Raw genomic sequence first — 15,704 nt, 5'->3', positions numbered from 1 at the left:
TAAGGCTATCAGCTAGATCCTTGAGTATGTCAAATTGAGCTAGAAGGGCTCTCTAGCTTAAAGGCTGGAAAGGGGATGTGTCTTCCAAGAACCACTTATTATTATTATTGTAATAATAATTCCTTGTAAAGGTGATTTTCCATTTGGTTCTTCACAGACAGGATTCTGGAAAAGGCATGGGCTGGAAGAAAGGGTTCCCCGCACCCAGTAAAATTTTTTTGATCCCTCCTCCAGGAAGTTCAATTCCAGTCAGATGCCGAAAGAAAGACGAGAAGGGGGTTGGAAGAGCTCTAAGAAATGAAGAGGATTCTTATTCAACAAGCCATCCGACTCAAGAAGGAAGTCCAATCAGCAATAACGCAAGAATGCTGATGGGGCAGGCACTCTGCTTTCTTTCAGGAATGGAAGATGATCTCGGGATGCAACTGGGCCCTACATATAATTCAGGAGGGTCTAAAATTGATCTTCATCGTTCTTTACCATGGCGTTTCAAGGTCACAAGAGTCTCTGGTCCTGCCACACAGGAGGCTATGTAAGTGGAAATAAAGACCCTGTCACAGAAGAATGTTCTGAGGCCGGTTCCTTCACAAGAGGAAGCAACAGGTTTCTACTCCACACTTTTCCACATAAAAAACCATATATTGGCTGGCTATACACTGAGGGCCCGGGCTACCTACATGTATACTGGGGAAGTGTGCTGGGGCTACCGCATTACAGATAATATTGATGTGTATATTGAAACTGATTTTTTAGGGATGAGTATGGAGATGTTCTCCAGAGGCCACAGTCATTTGGGTGGCAAATTCTGCAGAGACAGTCACAGCCTGGAGAAGTTTTCCATGACATTTTCTCCCTGATGGAAAAGGATTGGCAACAATAAGAAGACTACAGGAAGAAGAGCGGGATGGACCAGGCCAAAACTGACAGTAGCAGCATTAAGTGATGTCTGTGCCCGAGTGCAGTATATGTTATGCTGGTATATTTTTATGTGTGCACTAAATAAATTTTTGGTCTATATTTATAAGTGCAGGATATAATTCTTGGCAGGTAGATATTTTTGGTATAAGCATTGCAGGAGGGACATATTTTTCTATTTGATGTTATATTCACGGCTGGGAGGCCTTATTGTAGATGTTTCCATACCAGTTGGCCTTTCTAATTATTTTTAATGGGGGGCATATAATTTTTCCAGTTAGGATCGGCCCTAATTCAGGCAGGTTTTGGGGGGAAAGGGCGCAAATTTGCTTGTCTGCCTAGGGCGCCAAAATGCCTTGTACTGGCCCTGATAGATGCCATCCTCAAACCTGGAGAACAGTGGGTGAGAAAACTAGATGGAGTGGCTAGAGCTATCCTTTCTCTGAAATCTAGTGGCTGCCCAATTAAAGTGGAGTTGCACAGCCCAGTTACTATATTATCTTCAGCCATCAGTTGGTTTGACTGAAGCAGCTACCACCTTGCATCTGTACATCGCTACTAACTTTATCCTTACCACCTATCATTTTTAGAAAGAAACTATGCATTTCATGCTTAATCTAAGTGAGCACTTCCTCTGGTTCTCCTCTTTTTATTTTACCATACCAAGTTAAGGACCGCACAAAGTTTTGTCCTTACAGGTTTTGTAGTCATTTCTTTGATAATATTTTTGCCAGTCTGTTATTACAAATGGACTGATTATTATGTACGAGTACTGTTGGTATGATTGTGTAACCTACCTCTAGGCTCATTTAGGCTGTTACTAGGGACACACACATTTTTAATCCATTGTAGTTTCCTCATTATTGCCTTGTGCATATATGTTTTTATTGTGTTTCAATAAAGATTGATATGATTAATATACTTTTGACTAATTTATTCTTGTGTTGTCCAAACTTTTTGTGCTATTTGAATACAGTATTGATTGTGCTCCTACCAATCGGTTTTGTATTTTTTGTGTCATCTCTTTTTGTGTCAGATACTAGTGAATTTTCAGAAGCTAAATGAAAGTGTATATAAACCTGGACCCTGATAAATAATCTGCAGGACTTTGTCAAGGGGTCCTGCAGAGGACAAAACACGTGTCGGGGAGGTGCTGGGCAGCGTCTTTCTAATTCATTTTACTGTTACTGGATCTAAGGTACCGTATATACTCGTGTATAAGCCGAGTTTTTCAGCACAAAAAATGTGCTGAAAAACGTCCCCTCGGCTTATACACGAGTCAATACTTGTAAAAAATAATAAAAAATGGACTAAAAAAAAAACTTATTTACTCACCCTCCGGTGGCCCCGATGCGCAGCGCTGCTCCCCCGATGTCATCGCGGCTCCTCTTCTGGCTTCCCGGCATCTCTTCTTGCTTCCGCGCCATCTCCTGTCTTCTTCGTGCTGGGCGCCGCCATTGTTCTTCTCCCGTGCGGCGCCTAGTATGATGTCAGCAGCGGGGGCTGTATACTACTGGGGGCAAGCTGTATATTATAGGGGGCTGGCTGGCTATATACTTGGCTGGGTCTGTGACCAATGAATTTCCCACCCTCGGCTTATACTCGAGTCAATAGGTTTTCCCAGTTTTTGGTGGTAAAATTAGGGAATCTCGGCTTATACTTGAGTATATACGGTATATACCACTATGTTCTATGGTTTGTGCGCATTATTAATGTTTGTGATGTTTTGACACTATTCCTTCTCATGTTCAGCTCCATGCACTTTCCACTTTGTTTATTATATATTGATATATTCATAGCTCACTGAACGTGCTCACTGCCCGGCACTCATATATGCTTGCTATGTAATCACCTTGTTTGTCATATGTTCTTTTTTAATTACATTAAATAAAATTGTGGTTTTACTATTACCATTAGTGCTCAATTAGTTTTTTCCTTATAGGTAAAGTTTGAGCGGATGGTTGCATACTGATTTGTGCCCTGCTATCTTATGGCATTTGCCTTTCTATGTCTTGGTATAGGTCCATTTTTCTCTGATAGGTGTCTTACACTGATCAGCCTAGAGAGTAATAGGAGCTGGAACAGCAATAATAAGGGGTTAAAAGTTATCTTGTGTACACATCACTAGGGGATTGAAATTTCTTTCCTGGGCAAACCCCTTTAAATTAATCAAGCTCTCCGATGTGAGGCAAGAGGACTCAAATTAAACCAGCACCTGAAGAGATCAGAAAACTACTAGGTCCATGTCGTTCCTAGGTTACGCTGAATGTGGTTTCTACACAAAAACATTCACTTAGCCCATCTTACCGTGGGGATGAAAATACAGGTTCCTGTCATATTATGGCCCCATCTTATCTCTCCCTCACATTGAAGCCCCATAGTCTCCACTTCATTCTGTGGCCTCATCTCATATTTTAGCCTCTCATCTCTACATCACATTCTGGCCTCCTTCATATCCTTTTCATACAGTGACCTTATCATCCCTCCCTTATATTGAGACTCCTCATCTCCCCCTCATATTGTGGGCCTAGCACCTCCCTATCATATTTTGCTCACTCGTATGGTGGCCTCTTCTCATTTCCCCTTCATAATATGGCCCCTCTTCTTCACCTCATCCCATGTACCCCCATCATCTCTCTCTCATATTGTGGCCCCATCGCCTTCCTTATACAGTATTGAGGCTTCCTCTCATCTTCCAATCATCTTGCAGCCCCCTTTCATCTCTCCTTTATATCATGGCCAACTATCATTTTCCTTTCATATTGTGGCCCTTTATCTCCTCTTCATATTGGGGCCCCCTCTCCTCCCCCTCATCTTGTGTGCCCCGATCATCTCCCCGTCCTATTGTGGCCCCCTCTTACACACCCCAGTCTTCCTGTGTGCCCCAATAATCTCCCTCTCATATTGTGGCCCCTTCTCATTCCTCATCTCCCCCTCATCCCATGTGCCCCCATTATCTCTCCCTCATATTGTGACCTTATTATCCCCATACTGTTCCCCTCATCTTCCTTTCATATTGTGGCCCCCTTCTCAACCCCCTCATCCTGTGTGTCCTGATCATCTCCCCCTCATATTGTGGCTGCCTCTTACCACCACCCATCCTGTGTGCCCTCGTCATCTCCCCCTCATATTATGGCCTTTCATCTCCCGCTCATTCTGTGCCCCCCTCTCATCTCTCCTCATCCTGCGTGTCCTGATAATCTCTCCCTATAATATTGTGGCCATCTCATCTCCTCCCTCATATTAATTCCTCATCACATCTCTCCCTCATATTGTTGCCTCCGCTCATATTTTGCCCCCTTCATATCTCCTCCTCATATTGACCCCATCATCCCTCCCTTATCCTGTATGCCCCGATCATCTCCCCACTCATAATGTGGCCCCAGCTCATCTCCCTCTCATAATGTGTCCCCTCATCTCCCCCTTATTTCTTGTGCCCCCATCATCTCTACCTCATATTGCAGCCTCATCATCTCCCCCTCATATTGTGGCCCATATTGTATATTATCATCTCCCTCTCATCCTGTGTCCTTCTCATTCCCCCTTCATATTGTGGCACTTCTCAACCCCACCTCCCATCCTGTGTGCCCTGATCCTCTCCCCCTCATATTGTGGTCCTCTCATCTTCCCTCTCACATTATGGCCTCATCTCATCTCTCCCTCACCTAATACTGTGGCCCCATATTCTCTTCTTCAATCTATGGCCTCCTTTCATATGTTACCCTCTCTTATCTCTATCATATTGTGGCCCCTTCGTATTCTCCTCATACAGAAAACCCACCATCCCTCCCTCATTGGTCCCCTCATCTCCCACACATATTGGTGGGGTCCATTGCTTTCCTCTCATATTGTGGCGCCGCCATCTTTCCAAGGATCGTCGCTCCCTGTGACGTCATCCGTCAAATTTGGTGACACCACCGCCATATAGTGAGGGACACTACCCCCGAGGGCGGAACTACGACGGCGATGTGAGCAGACGCACTGCCATTGAGCTCATGCCGCTACCCGTACATACCGCTGTGCCCAGCCTGCACCTTCACTCACAGAAGCGCCATACTCACGTGCCCCTAACAGGGGAGACCCTCCTGCATCAGCCGGAGCCCCAAAACTCTGCTTCGAGGAGCAGATATTCTGGGGGGCAAGTCCGGTAAGGGGATGAGGAGAGCCTCACAACATGGCGCTGCTGAGGCCATGCCTGCCCGCTCCTCGCGCGTTGGTGAGGCAGCCAGAGGTGCTGCAAAGAGGGTAGGACAGTTTGCCCGCAATAGGCCCACAGAAGGAGGTGACCACTGGGCTGGTCCTAACTATTACTCCCCTGGAAGGGCAGCCACGGTTAGGAGTCGTTTTTAGAGATGTCTGAGACAGAGGGAGCAGAGGATGACTGGGCAAGACTGGATGGTAGAAAACATTACCCATTTAACTCTACATTAAGGCACTTTAGTTAAGATACATAATTCTACCCGTAACATTAACCCCATCAACCATTAATAACTAAACATAACTAAGAATTTATAACACAAGGCCGCTTGTTGGGTAGAAAAGCTCACAGCTATTTATTGCTGATAAACTCAATTATTATTATTTTAATATTCTCAAAATCAACCGCAATCTCTGTTCGTATCTTCGGAAACCATAGCTGCCCGAAGCAGTTTGCTCATCCGGACCCCTGAACCACCACTTCGACTTCCAGGCAAAATACACATCAATTCTCTTTTCTACCACTAGGGTCCCCACCCAACAGCAATTGGGGTTGCACAATGCCATCCTACCACCCGACAAACATTCTAGCCTTACATCATTTGTGCGTACACCGTCCAAGCACATCAAGGGGGGGGGGGGGGGGGTTATCTCCCAATTCACTACGACACACTACCACACCAATGTCCTATTAAAGCTTGACATACACTTATGTGAAAGGTAAGTCTCATACTCATACAGATCCACTACCAACAGGACAAACACCTGCTGGAAACCAAAATTCCAAACAAGTAAGAGGTGATCTGTTAGAATTAACCAAAAACTAGCAAACAACAAGGAGGGACATAATCCTCAGTAACAAAGGGCAAAGCAGCTACTATTAACTGTAATATAATAGTGCACTGTTTCTTCCCCATTATAGGCTGAGGCGGCATGTAATCCCCTCAATACCTAAATCTGCCAGCAGTCATGACCTATGCACGGACTGCCTATGCACCGTTCCAAAACTGACATTACTGATGGAGGGGTAATGTCCCTCATCCCATGTGCCCCATTATCTCTCCCTCATATTGTGACATTATTATCCCCATACTGTTCCCCTCATCTTCCTTTCATATTGTGGCCCCCTTCTCAACCCCCTCATCCTGTGTGTCCTGATCATCTCCCCCTCATATTGTGGCTGCCTCTTACACCACCCATCCTGTGTGCCCTCGTCATCTCCCCCTCATATTATGGCCTTTCATCTCCCGCTCATTCTGTGCCCCCCTCTCATCTCTCCTCATCCTGCGTGTCCTGATAATCTCTCCCTATAATATTGTGGCCATCTCATCTCCTCCCTCATATTAATTCCTCATCACATCTCTCCCTCATATTGTTGCCTCCGCTCATATTTTGCCCCCTTCATATCTCCTCCTCATATTGACCCCATCATCCCTCCCTTATCCTGTATGCCCCGATCATCTCCCCACTCATAATGTGGCCCCAGCTCATCTCCCTCTCATAATGTGTCCCCTCATCTCCCCCTTATTTCTTGTGCCCCCATCATCTCTACCTCATATTGCAGCCTCATCATCTCCCCCTCATATTGTGGCCCATATTGTATATTATCATCTCCCTCTCATCCTGTGTCCTTCTCATTCCCCCTTCATTTTGTGGCACTTCTCAACCCCACCTCCCATCCTGTGTGCCCTGATCCTCTCCCCCTCATATTGTGGTCCTCTCATCTTCCCTCTCACATTATGGCCTCATCTCATCTCTCCCTCACCTAATACTGTGGCCCCATATTCTCTTCTTCAATCTATGGCCTCCTTTCATATGTTACCCTCTCTTATCTCTATCATATTGTGGCCCCTTCGTATTCTCCTCATACAGAAAACCCACCATCCCTCCCTCATTGGTCCCCTCATCTCCCACACATATTGGTGGGGTCCATTGCTTTCCTCTCATATTGTGGCGCCGCCATCTTTCCAAGGATCGTCGCTCCCTGTGACGTCATCCGTCAAATTTGGTGACACCACCGCCATATAGTGAGGGACACTACCCCCGAGGGCGGAACTACGACGGCGATGTGAGCAGACGCACTGCCATTGAGCTCATGCCGCTACCCGTACATACCGCTGTGCCCAGCCTGCACCTTCACTCACAGAAGCGCCATACTCACGTGCCCCTAACAGGGGAGACCCTCCTGCATCAGCCGGAGCCCCAAAACTCTGCTTCGAGGAGCAGATATTCTGGGGGGCAAGTCCGGTAAGGGGATGAGGAGAGCCTCACAACATGGCGCTGCTGAGGCCATGCCTGCCCGCTCCTCGCGCGTTGGTGAGGTAGCCAGAGGTGCTGCAAAGAGGGTAGGACAGTTTGCCCGCAATAGGCCCACAGAAGGAGGTGACCACTGGGCTGGTCCTAACTATTACTCCCCTGGAAGGGCAGCCACGGTTAGGAGTCGTTTTTAGAGATGTCTGAGACAGAGGGAGCAGAGGATGACTGGGCAAGACTGGATGGTAGAAAACATTACCCATTTAACTCTACATTAAGGCACTTTAGTTAAGATACATAATTCTACCCGTAACATTAACCCCATCAACCATTAATAACTAAACATAACTAAGAATTTATAACACACGGCTTCTTGTTGGGTAGAAAAGCTCACAGCTATTTATTGCTGATAAACTCAATTATTATTATTTTAATATTCTCAAAATCAACCGCAATCTCTGTTCGTATCTTCGGAAACCATAGCTGCCCGAAGCGGTTTGCTCATCCGGACCCCTGAACCACCACTTCGACTTCCAGGCAAAATACACATCAATTCTCTTTTCTACCACTAGGGTCCCCACCCAACAGCAATTGGGGTTGCACAATGCCATCCTACCACCCGACAAACATTCTAGCCTTACATCATTTGTGCGTACACCGTCCAAGCACATCAAGGGGGGGGGGGGGGTTATCTCCCAATTCACTACGACACACTACCACACCAATGTCCTATTAAAGCTTGACATACACTTATGTGAAAGGTAAGTCTCATACTCATACAGATCCACTACCAACAGGACAAACACCTGCTGGAAACCAAAATTCCAAACAAGTAAGAGGTGATCTGTTAGAATTAACCAAAAACTAGCAAACAACAAGGAGGGACATAATCCTCAGTAACAGTAACAAAGGGCAAAGCAGCTACTATTAACTGTAATATAATAGTGCACTGTTTCTTCCCCATTATAGGCTGAGGCGGCATGTAATCCCCTCAATACCTAAATCTGCCAGCAGTCATGACCTATGCACGGACTGCCTATGCACCGTTTCAAAACTGACATTACTGATGGAGGGGAAGCAGGGGCAGTGAAGGAGAGAGGAGCTGCAGAGCCAGCCCTCTCCTTCAGTTCATATGCAGGTGCAAAGGGGAATAAGGGGGATAATAAGGGGAAGGGATCGCCCATTAATAACTTGGCTACCTAAGGTACCAGGACACAAGCCAGATACCGCGGGCAAGATGGCGCGGGCAAGAGGAAGTGCAGGCCTAGTGCCTGCCCTATAGAGCCTCAGCTATGGGAGGGGTTGAGCAGCAGCAGGGAGGAGAAAGGGAGCAAATACCACCCCTATTTAAAGTGCAAACGTCCCATGTAATAAATTGCAACACCAGGACACCCCCAGTCTGTGGGCACCCTTGTTATACAGTCAGGAGCATCCTTCAAGAGCCACTCACCACTGCCCAACATGATAACCCCCCCCCCCCCACTCTGATACAGAAGAACCTACGCTTAAAGACATTCTTACAATAAAATAAATCACTGGCTGCCCACCACTTTAAGGCGGAAGACATGTCTATAATGCGTCATGATTTTAAAAAGCTCTCAGAGCACACTACAGCTTTGGTGGATAGAACATGTGATATTGAGGATGCACTCCCGCCCCTCCAAAGGGACGTTCAAACACACTCAAGAGCCCTAGACGCCATTTTGGCTAAACAGGATGACCTGGAAAACCACCTAAGGCGGAACAATGTCCGTCTGGTAGGAGTGCCTGAGAAAGTAGAGGGGATGCGGCCGACTGATTTCTTTCTTTGAGAAATTCAGCAAGGACTCTCTGACCCCGCTGTTTGCAGTGGAATGGGCCCACAGGGTCCTTACTATGCCACTTCCTCCTTTTAGTCCTCCTAGACCTGTGCTGGTCAAAGTTCTGCACTATCGTGTCCGCGACATTATACTACACAAGGCCAGAGATATGGAGGGGCTGTCGATTGATGGTCAACGAGTTTCCTTCTTCCCGGATTATTCGGCGGATGTACAGAAAAAGAGAGCAAAGTTTCTGGATATCAAGAGGTGTCTGCGAAATCTACAAGTCTCCTACTCCATGATGTACCCAGCTCTTCTGTGAGTTGTTGCTTTGGGCACCACTCATTTTTTCAATTCCCCCCAAGATGCACTCCGATGGCTCGACATGCATGAGCGGCAAATAAGGGACGACATCAACGCCGTAGAATGATCCGGACTTTCCCTACTATTTCTCAGGGGTCGTGCCGTGAGTATGGTCCGACCTAAGACTGTGGTTTCACCCTGGACACTCTGTTTCTAAAACACGGAGGTTCAGTACGATAAATGTGTTATTATGGGTATGCAAAGCGGTTTGCTCACTGCTATATTTGTATTTTTTCTCTTTTTTTCCGTTTTATCAGCATATTACTTTACTGTAACTGACTCACAGGTTTATTGTGTTGTATGCTTTGAATCCGCGCCACAGTTATTTCTAGATAACTCTCCCCCACAAACACTGCAAGTGTTGACACTTCAGCCTGGAGGGTTCCATTTTCACCGGGACCTGTATTTCAAAAGGCGACTGCGGTTGCACACTGTGTGGGTATATGTAGGATGTTTATGTTCCTTTATTGTTAGGGGGTTGGGGGAAGGAAGTTCAGGTAAATGCTATGTGGGGAGCAGAACACATTGCAAATACATATATGCGTATCTGATAGTTTTGGGCAATATAGGTGGAGCGCTGCTGCCTCCTTGTGGGAAAAGAGGGCATGACAGTGTCAATAAGAGGAACACTACCCTCATACAGTGAGGAACACTGCTTCCATACAGTGAGGAACACTACATCCATACAGTGAGGAATACTTCCTCCATACAGTAAGTAACATTGCCTCCATACAGTGACGAATACAGCCATACAGTGAGGAATACTACCTCTATACAGTGAGGATCAATACCCCCATACAGTGAGAAACGCTACCCCCATACAGTGAGGAACACTACTGCCATACAGTGAGGAACACTACCGCCATACAGTGAGGAACACTACCCCCATACAGTGACATATAGCCATACAGTGTGGAACATTACCCCCATACAGTGAGGAACACTACCTCCATACAGTGAACACTACCTCCATAAAGTGAAGAATACAGCCATACAGTGAAGAACACTACCCCCACACAGTGAGGAACACTACCGCCATAAGTGAGGAACACTACCTCCATAAAGTGAGGGACACTACCGCCATACAGTGAGGAACACTACCAACATACAGTGAGGGACACTACCTCCATACAGTGAGGAACACTACCACCATACAGTGAGGAACACTACCGCCCTATAGTGAGGAACACTATCTCTATACAGTGAGGGACACTACCACCATACAGTGAGGAACACTACCGTCATAAAGGGAGGAACACTACCGCCACACAGTGAGGGACACTACTGCCATACAGTGAGGGACACTACCCCCATACAGTGAGATACACTACCGCCATACAGTGAGGAACAGTACCGCCATACAGAGAGAGAGACACTACCCCCATACAGTGAGGAACACTACCGCCATACAGTGAGGAACACTACCGCCATACAGTGAGGAACACTGACGCCATACAGAGAGGGACGCAGCCCCCATACAGTGAAGAACACTACCAACATACAATGAAGAACACTACTGCCATACAGGGGCCTACTAAAACCTGGAGTCGGCCCAGAATACAGCCATACAGTGAGAAACACTACCGCCATATAGTGAGGGATACTACCTCCATACAGTGAGTAACACTACCCCCATACAGTGAGGAACACTACCCCCATACAGTGAGGAACACTACCCCATACAGTGAGGAACACTACCACCATACAGTGAGGAACACTACCCCCATACAGTGAGGAACACTGCCCCCATTCAGTGATCAACAGTACCGCGATGTTCCTTTCCTCTTCCCAGAGTTCTCTGCCCCATGTAACACGTTGTGCTCACAACCATTTTGCTAATTAACGGGTGGGGAAATAAATATATATATATTTTTTTTAAATTTGTACCCACGAATCACTGTAAACTTCAGAGTCAAAACAAATTTAAATTTTCCTGAAACTCTAAACGAATTTAGAATCGTTAGAATCGATTCGCCCATCTCTAATGGTAACAGAGCAAAAAAAAAAATTGTTAGATCATCACTGGGAGCAAAACATAAGAGGGAGGAGGGATTACTGAGAACTAAAGGATCATGGGAACTATAGTTTCCAGTGATGGTCATCTTGGTGATAACTGCATACTTTAAAGAGGCCATAAAATTTTGTGAAGCATAAAATCAAGCTATTTAAGCTCCATTTTATTAATAACTAATAACATCAAGGTTTTTTTTATATTAATTTATTTATAGCATCATTGGTTTTTGTGTCAGACATTCATATTCCTGGAAAATATGTCTTATATTCTAAGTTCCTTCTGCTTTGATTACTGCTTTGCACAATCTTGGCATTCTCTTGATGAGCTTCAAGAGGCAGTCACCAGAAATGGTTTTCACATCACAGGTGCCCTGCCAGGTTCATTAAGTGGGTTTCTTGCCTTATAAATGGTGTTGGGACCATCAGTTGTGTTGTGCAGAAGTCAAGTGGATACATAGCTGATGGTCCAAGCCATAATACAAATTCTAAGTAAAGAAAAATGTGTGGCCATCATTACTTTAAGAAAAACTTTAGGAAAACTTTGAAAGTGTCCCCTAATGCAGTTGCAAAAACCATCAATCACTAGAAAGAAACTGGCTCACATGAGGACTGCCCCAGGAAAGTAAGACCAAGAATCACCTCTGCTAAGTTCATCCATGTCACCAACCTCAGAAATGGCCAGTTAACAGCAACTCAGAGCTCAGATTAGAGACCTTCATGGCAAAATAGCTGCTAGTGTTAAGGAGATCGCACTGGTTTAGGACACCATCTTGCAAACTGTCAGCCATGTTAGATACAGCGGACATATTCGCTGACCACTGTCCAGCTAGTGTCATGATTCAGCCATTATTGTATAACCTGCTTGTAAAAGTTTTTCCTTGGCACATGTGAGCAGGGCCGGATTATAGGCGGGGCTCCCGGGGCTCGAGCCCCGGGGCCCCCACCATCTTGCCCCCCCAGGGGGCCCCCACCATATCGCGTACCCCGGTCCCTGACTCCTCACCCGCCGCCTCCTTTAGTCGTCCGCCCTCGGCACACGTCACCACCGCCGCGGATATCCCCTTGCATGGCTTGCCCGCCCACCTGTCCGCCCCCCGGCACAAGTTACCGCCTCCCCGCCCTTCAGCTGCATGGCCGAGCCGTCCGCCCCCTGGCCGCCCATCCCGCAGCCTTACCCTGCATCCCCCCTCCGCCACCCCCCTCCTGTCATCCTCCGCATCTCCCACTCCTCCCCGCCGGAACATTCAGCCGTCCTTCGCTCCCCGCGCACAGCCCCCCCCACCCCCCTCCCCCCCGCCGGAACATTCAGCCGTCCTCCGCGCGCCGGCAACATTCAGCCTTCCTCCGCTCGCCGCCCCCCCCCCCCCGGGCAACATTTAGCCGTTCTCCGCTCCCCGCCCCCCCCCCGGGACATTCAGCAGTCCTCCAGTCAAGTCCCCCCCCCCCCCCCGCCAGAGCATTCAGCCGTCCTCCGCTGTCCGCGCACCCCCCCCCCCGCGGGAACATTCCCCCCGGCGTGGAACATGCAGTTGACAACGGTCCAGGGCCCTGAAGAACCCCATACCCCGGCGCCGGGTAACGAAGCCGCCCTCCGTTCCACACCTTCCCCCCCCCAACAAGCAGTCATCCTTCTTAAGGCCCCCGATGCCAGCTGGAACAAGCAGCCGTCCTCAGCTCCCCCCGCCCGAACACCCTCCTGACGGGACAGCCGAACACCCCAAAAGGGTAAGTATACATTACATATTTATTAATCTGTGTGTATATATGATGTATATTGTGTGTATATATGTATATACTGTGTATATGTGTATATATGTATATACTGTGTATCTAAAGTGTATATATGTATATACTGTGTATATATGTATATACTGTGTATCTGTGTATATATGTATATACTGTGTGTGTATATATGCATCTACTGTGTATATAAAGTGTATATATTTATATACTGTGTATATATGCATCTACTGTCTATATATTTATATACTGTGTATATATGCATCTACTGTCTATATATGTAAATACTGTGTATATATGCATCTACTGTATTTATACACGCATATATTTATATAAGCATATATATGTGCACATTTAAATATATGCATATATATATATATGTATATATGATGTATGTTTATATGCTGTGTATATGGTATGTATGTATATGTTCTGTATACTGAATGTGTGTATGTATTTCCCATATGTGTGTGAAAATGCTGTATATACTGAATGTGTCTGTATTTGCTGTATGTATATGCAGCATGTGTGTATATGGTGTTTTTATACTGCATGTATATGTATATATGGTCAGTGTATACTGTAAGTGTGTATATATATATGTATATATATATATATATTTATATATATATATGTGTGTATGCCGTATGTGTGATGTGTATATATACTGTATGAGTTTGTGTATACTCTGTATTTACATAAATGTGTGTGTATACTTGTATATATATGCAAGTATATGAGTGTATAACTTTGTGTGTATATAAAGGTGTGTATATATCAGTGTATAAATGTGTGTAATTGTATAAACTGCAGACTGCATGTCTGGTACGGGCTGAGGTGTATTTTAAATGGGACTGCATATCTGGTAGGGGTGAAGGTAGATACGATGTGTTACTGGGGGTGAGGCGGCTGTCTATAGATGTGTTACTGGGGGTGAGGCGGCTGTATGTATCTGTGTTACTGGGGACGAGGCGGCTGTATGTAGCTGTGTTACTGGGGGTGAGGCGGCTGTATGTATCTGTGTTACTGGGGATGAGGCGGCTGTATGTAGCTGTGTTACTGGGGGCGAGGCGGCTGTATGTATCTGTGTTACTGGGAGCGAGGCGGCTGTATGTAGCTGTGTTACTGGGAGCGAGGCGGCTGTATGTAGCTGTGTTACTGGGAGCGAGGCGGCTGTATGTAGCTGTGTTACTGGGGGTGAGGTGGCTGTATGTAGCTGTGTTACTGGGGGCGAGGCGGCTGTATATAGCTGTGTTACTGGGGATGAGGCGGCTGTATGTAGCTGTGTTACTGGGGGCGAGGCGGCTGTATGTAGCTGTGTTACTGGGAGCGAGGCGGCTGTATGTAGCTGTGTTACTGGGAGCGAGGCGGCTGTATGTAGCTGTGTTACTGGGGTTGAGGCGGCTGTATGTAGCTGTGTTACTGGGGGTGAGGCGGCTGTATGTATCTGTGTTACTGGGGACGAGGCGGCTGTATGTAGCTGTGTTACAGGGGGTGAGGCGGCTGTATGTAGCTGTGTTACTGGGAGCGAGGCGGCTGTCTATAGATGTGTTACTGGGGGTGAGGCGGCTGTATGTAGCTGTGTTACTGGGGGTGAGGCGGCTGTCTATAGATGTGTTACTGGGGGTGAGGCGGCTGTCTATAGATGTGTTACTGGGGGTGAGGCGGCTGTCTATAGATGTGTTACTGGGGGTGAGGCGGCTGTCTATAGATGTGTTACTGGGGGTGAGGCGGCTGTATGTAGCTGTGTTACTGGGGGTGAGGCGGCTGTCTATAGATGTGTTACTGGGGGTGAGGCGGCTGTATGTAGCTGTGTTACTGGGGATGAGGTGGCTGTATGGAGCTGTGTTACTGGGGGTGAGGCGGCTGTATGTAGATGTGTTACTAGGGATGAGGCGGCTGTATGTAGCTGTGTTACTGGGGGATGAGGCGGCTGTATGTAGCTGTGTTACTGGGGACGAGGCGGCTGTATGTAGCTGTGTTACTGGGAACGAGGCGGCTGTATGTAGCTGTGTTACTGGGAGAGAGGCGGCTGTATGTAGCTGTGTTACTGGGAGCGAGGCGGCTGTATGTAGCTGTGTTACTGGGGGTGAGGCGGCTGTATATAGCTGTGTTACTGGGGATGAGGCGGCTGTATGTAGCTGTGTTACTGGGGGCGAGGCGGCTGTATGTAGCTGTGTTACAGGGGGTGAGGCGGCTGTATGTAGCTGTGTTACTGGGAGCGAGGCGGCTGTCTATAGATGTGTTACTGGGAGCGAGGCGGCTGTCTATAGATGTGTTACTGGGGGTGAGGCGGCTGTCTATAGATGTGTTACTGGGGGTGAGGCGGCTGTCTATAGATGTGTTACTGGGGGTGAGGCGGCTGTATGTAGCTGTGTTACTGGGGGTGAGGCGGCTGTCTATAGATGTGTTACTGGGGGTGAG

This window comes from Engystomops pustulosus, chromosome 6 (assembly GCF_040894005.1).
Source record: "Engystomops pustulosus chromosome 6, aEngPut4.maternal, whole genome shotgun sequence".
In the NCBI taxonomy this organism is placed as follows: Eukaryota; Metazoa; Chordata; class Amphibia; order Anura; family Leptodactylidae; genus Engystomops; species Engystomops pustulosus.
Note: the sequence above shows the minus strand (reverse complement) of the source record.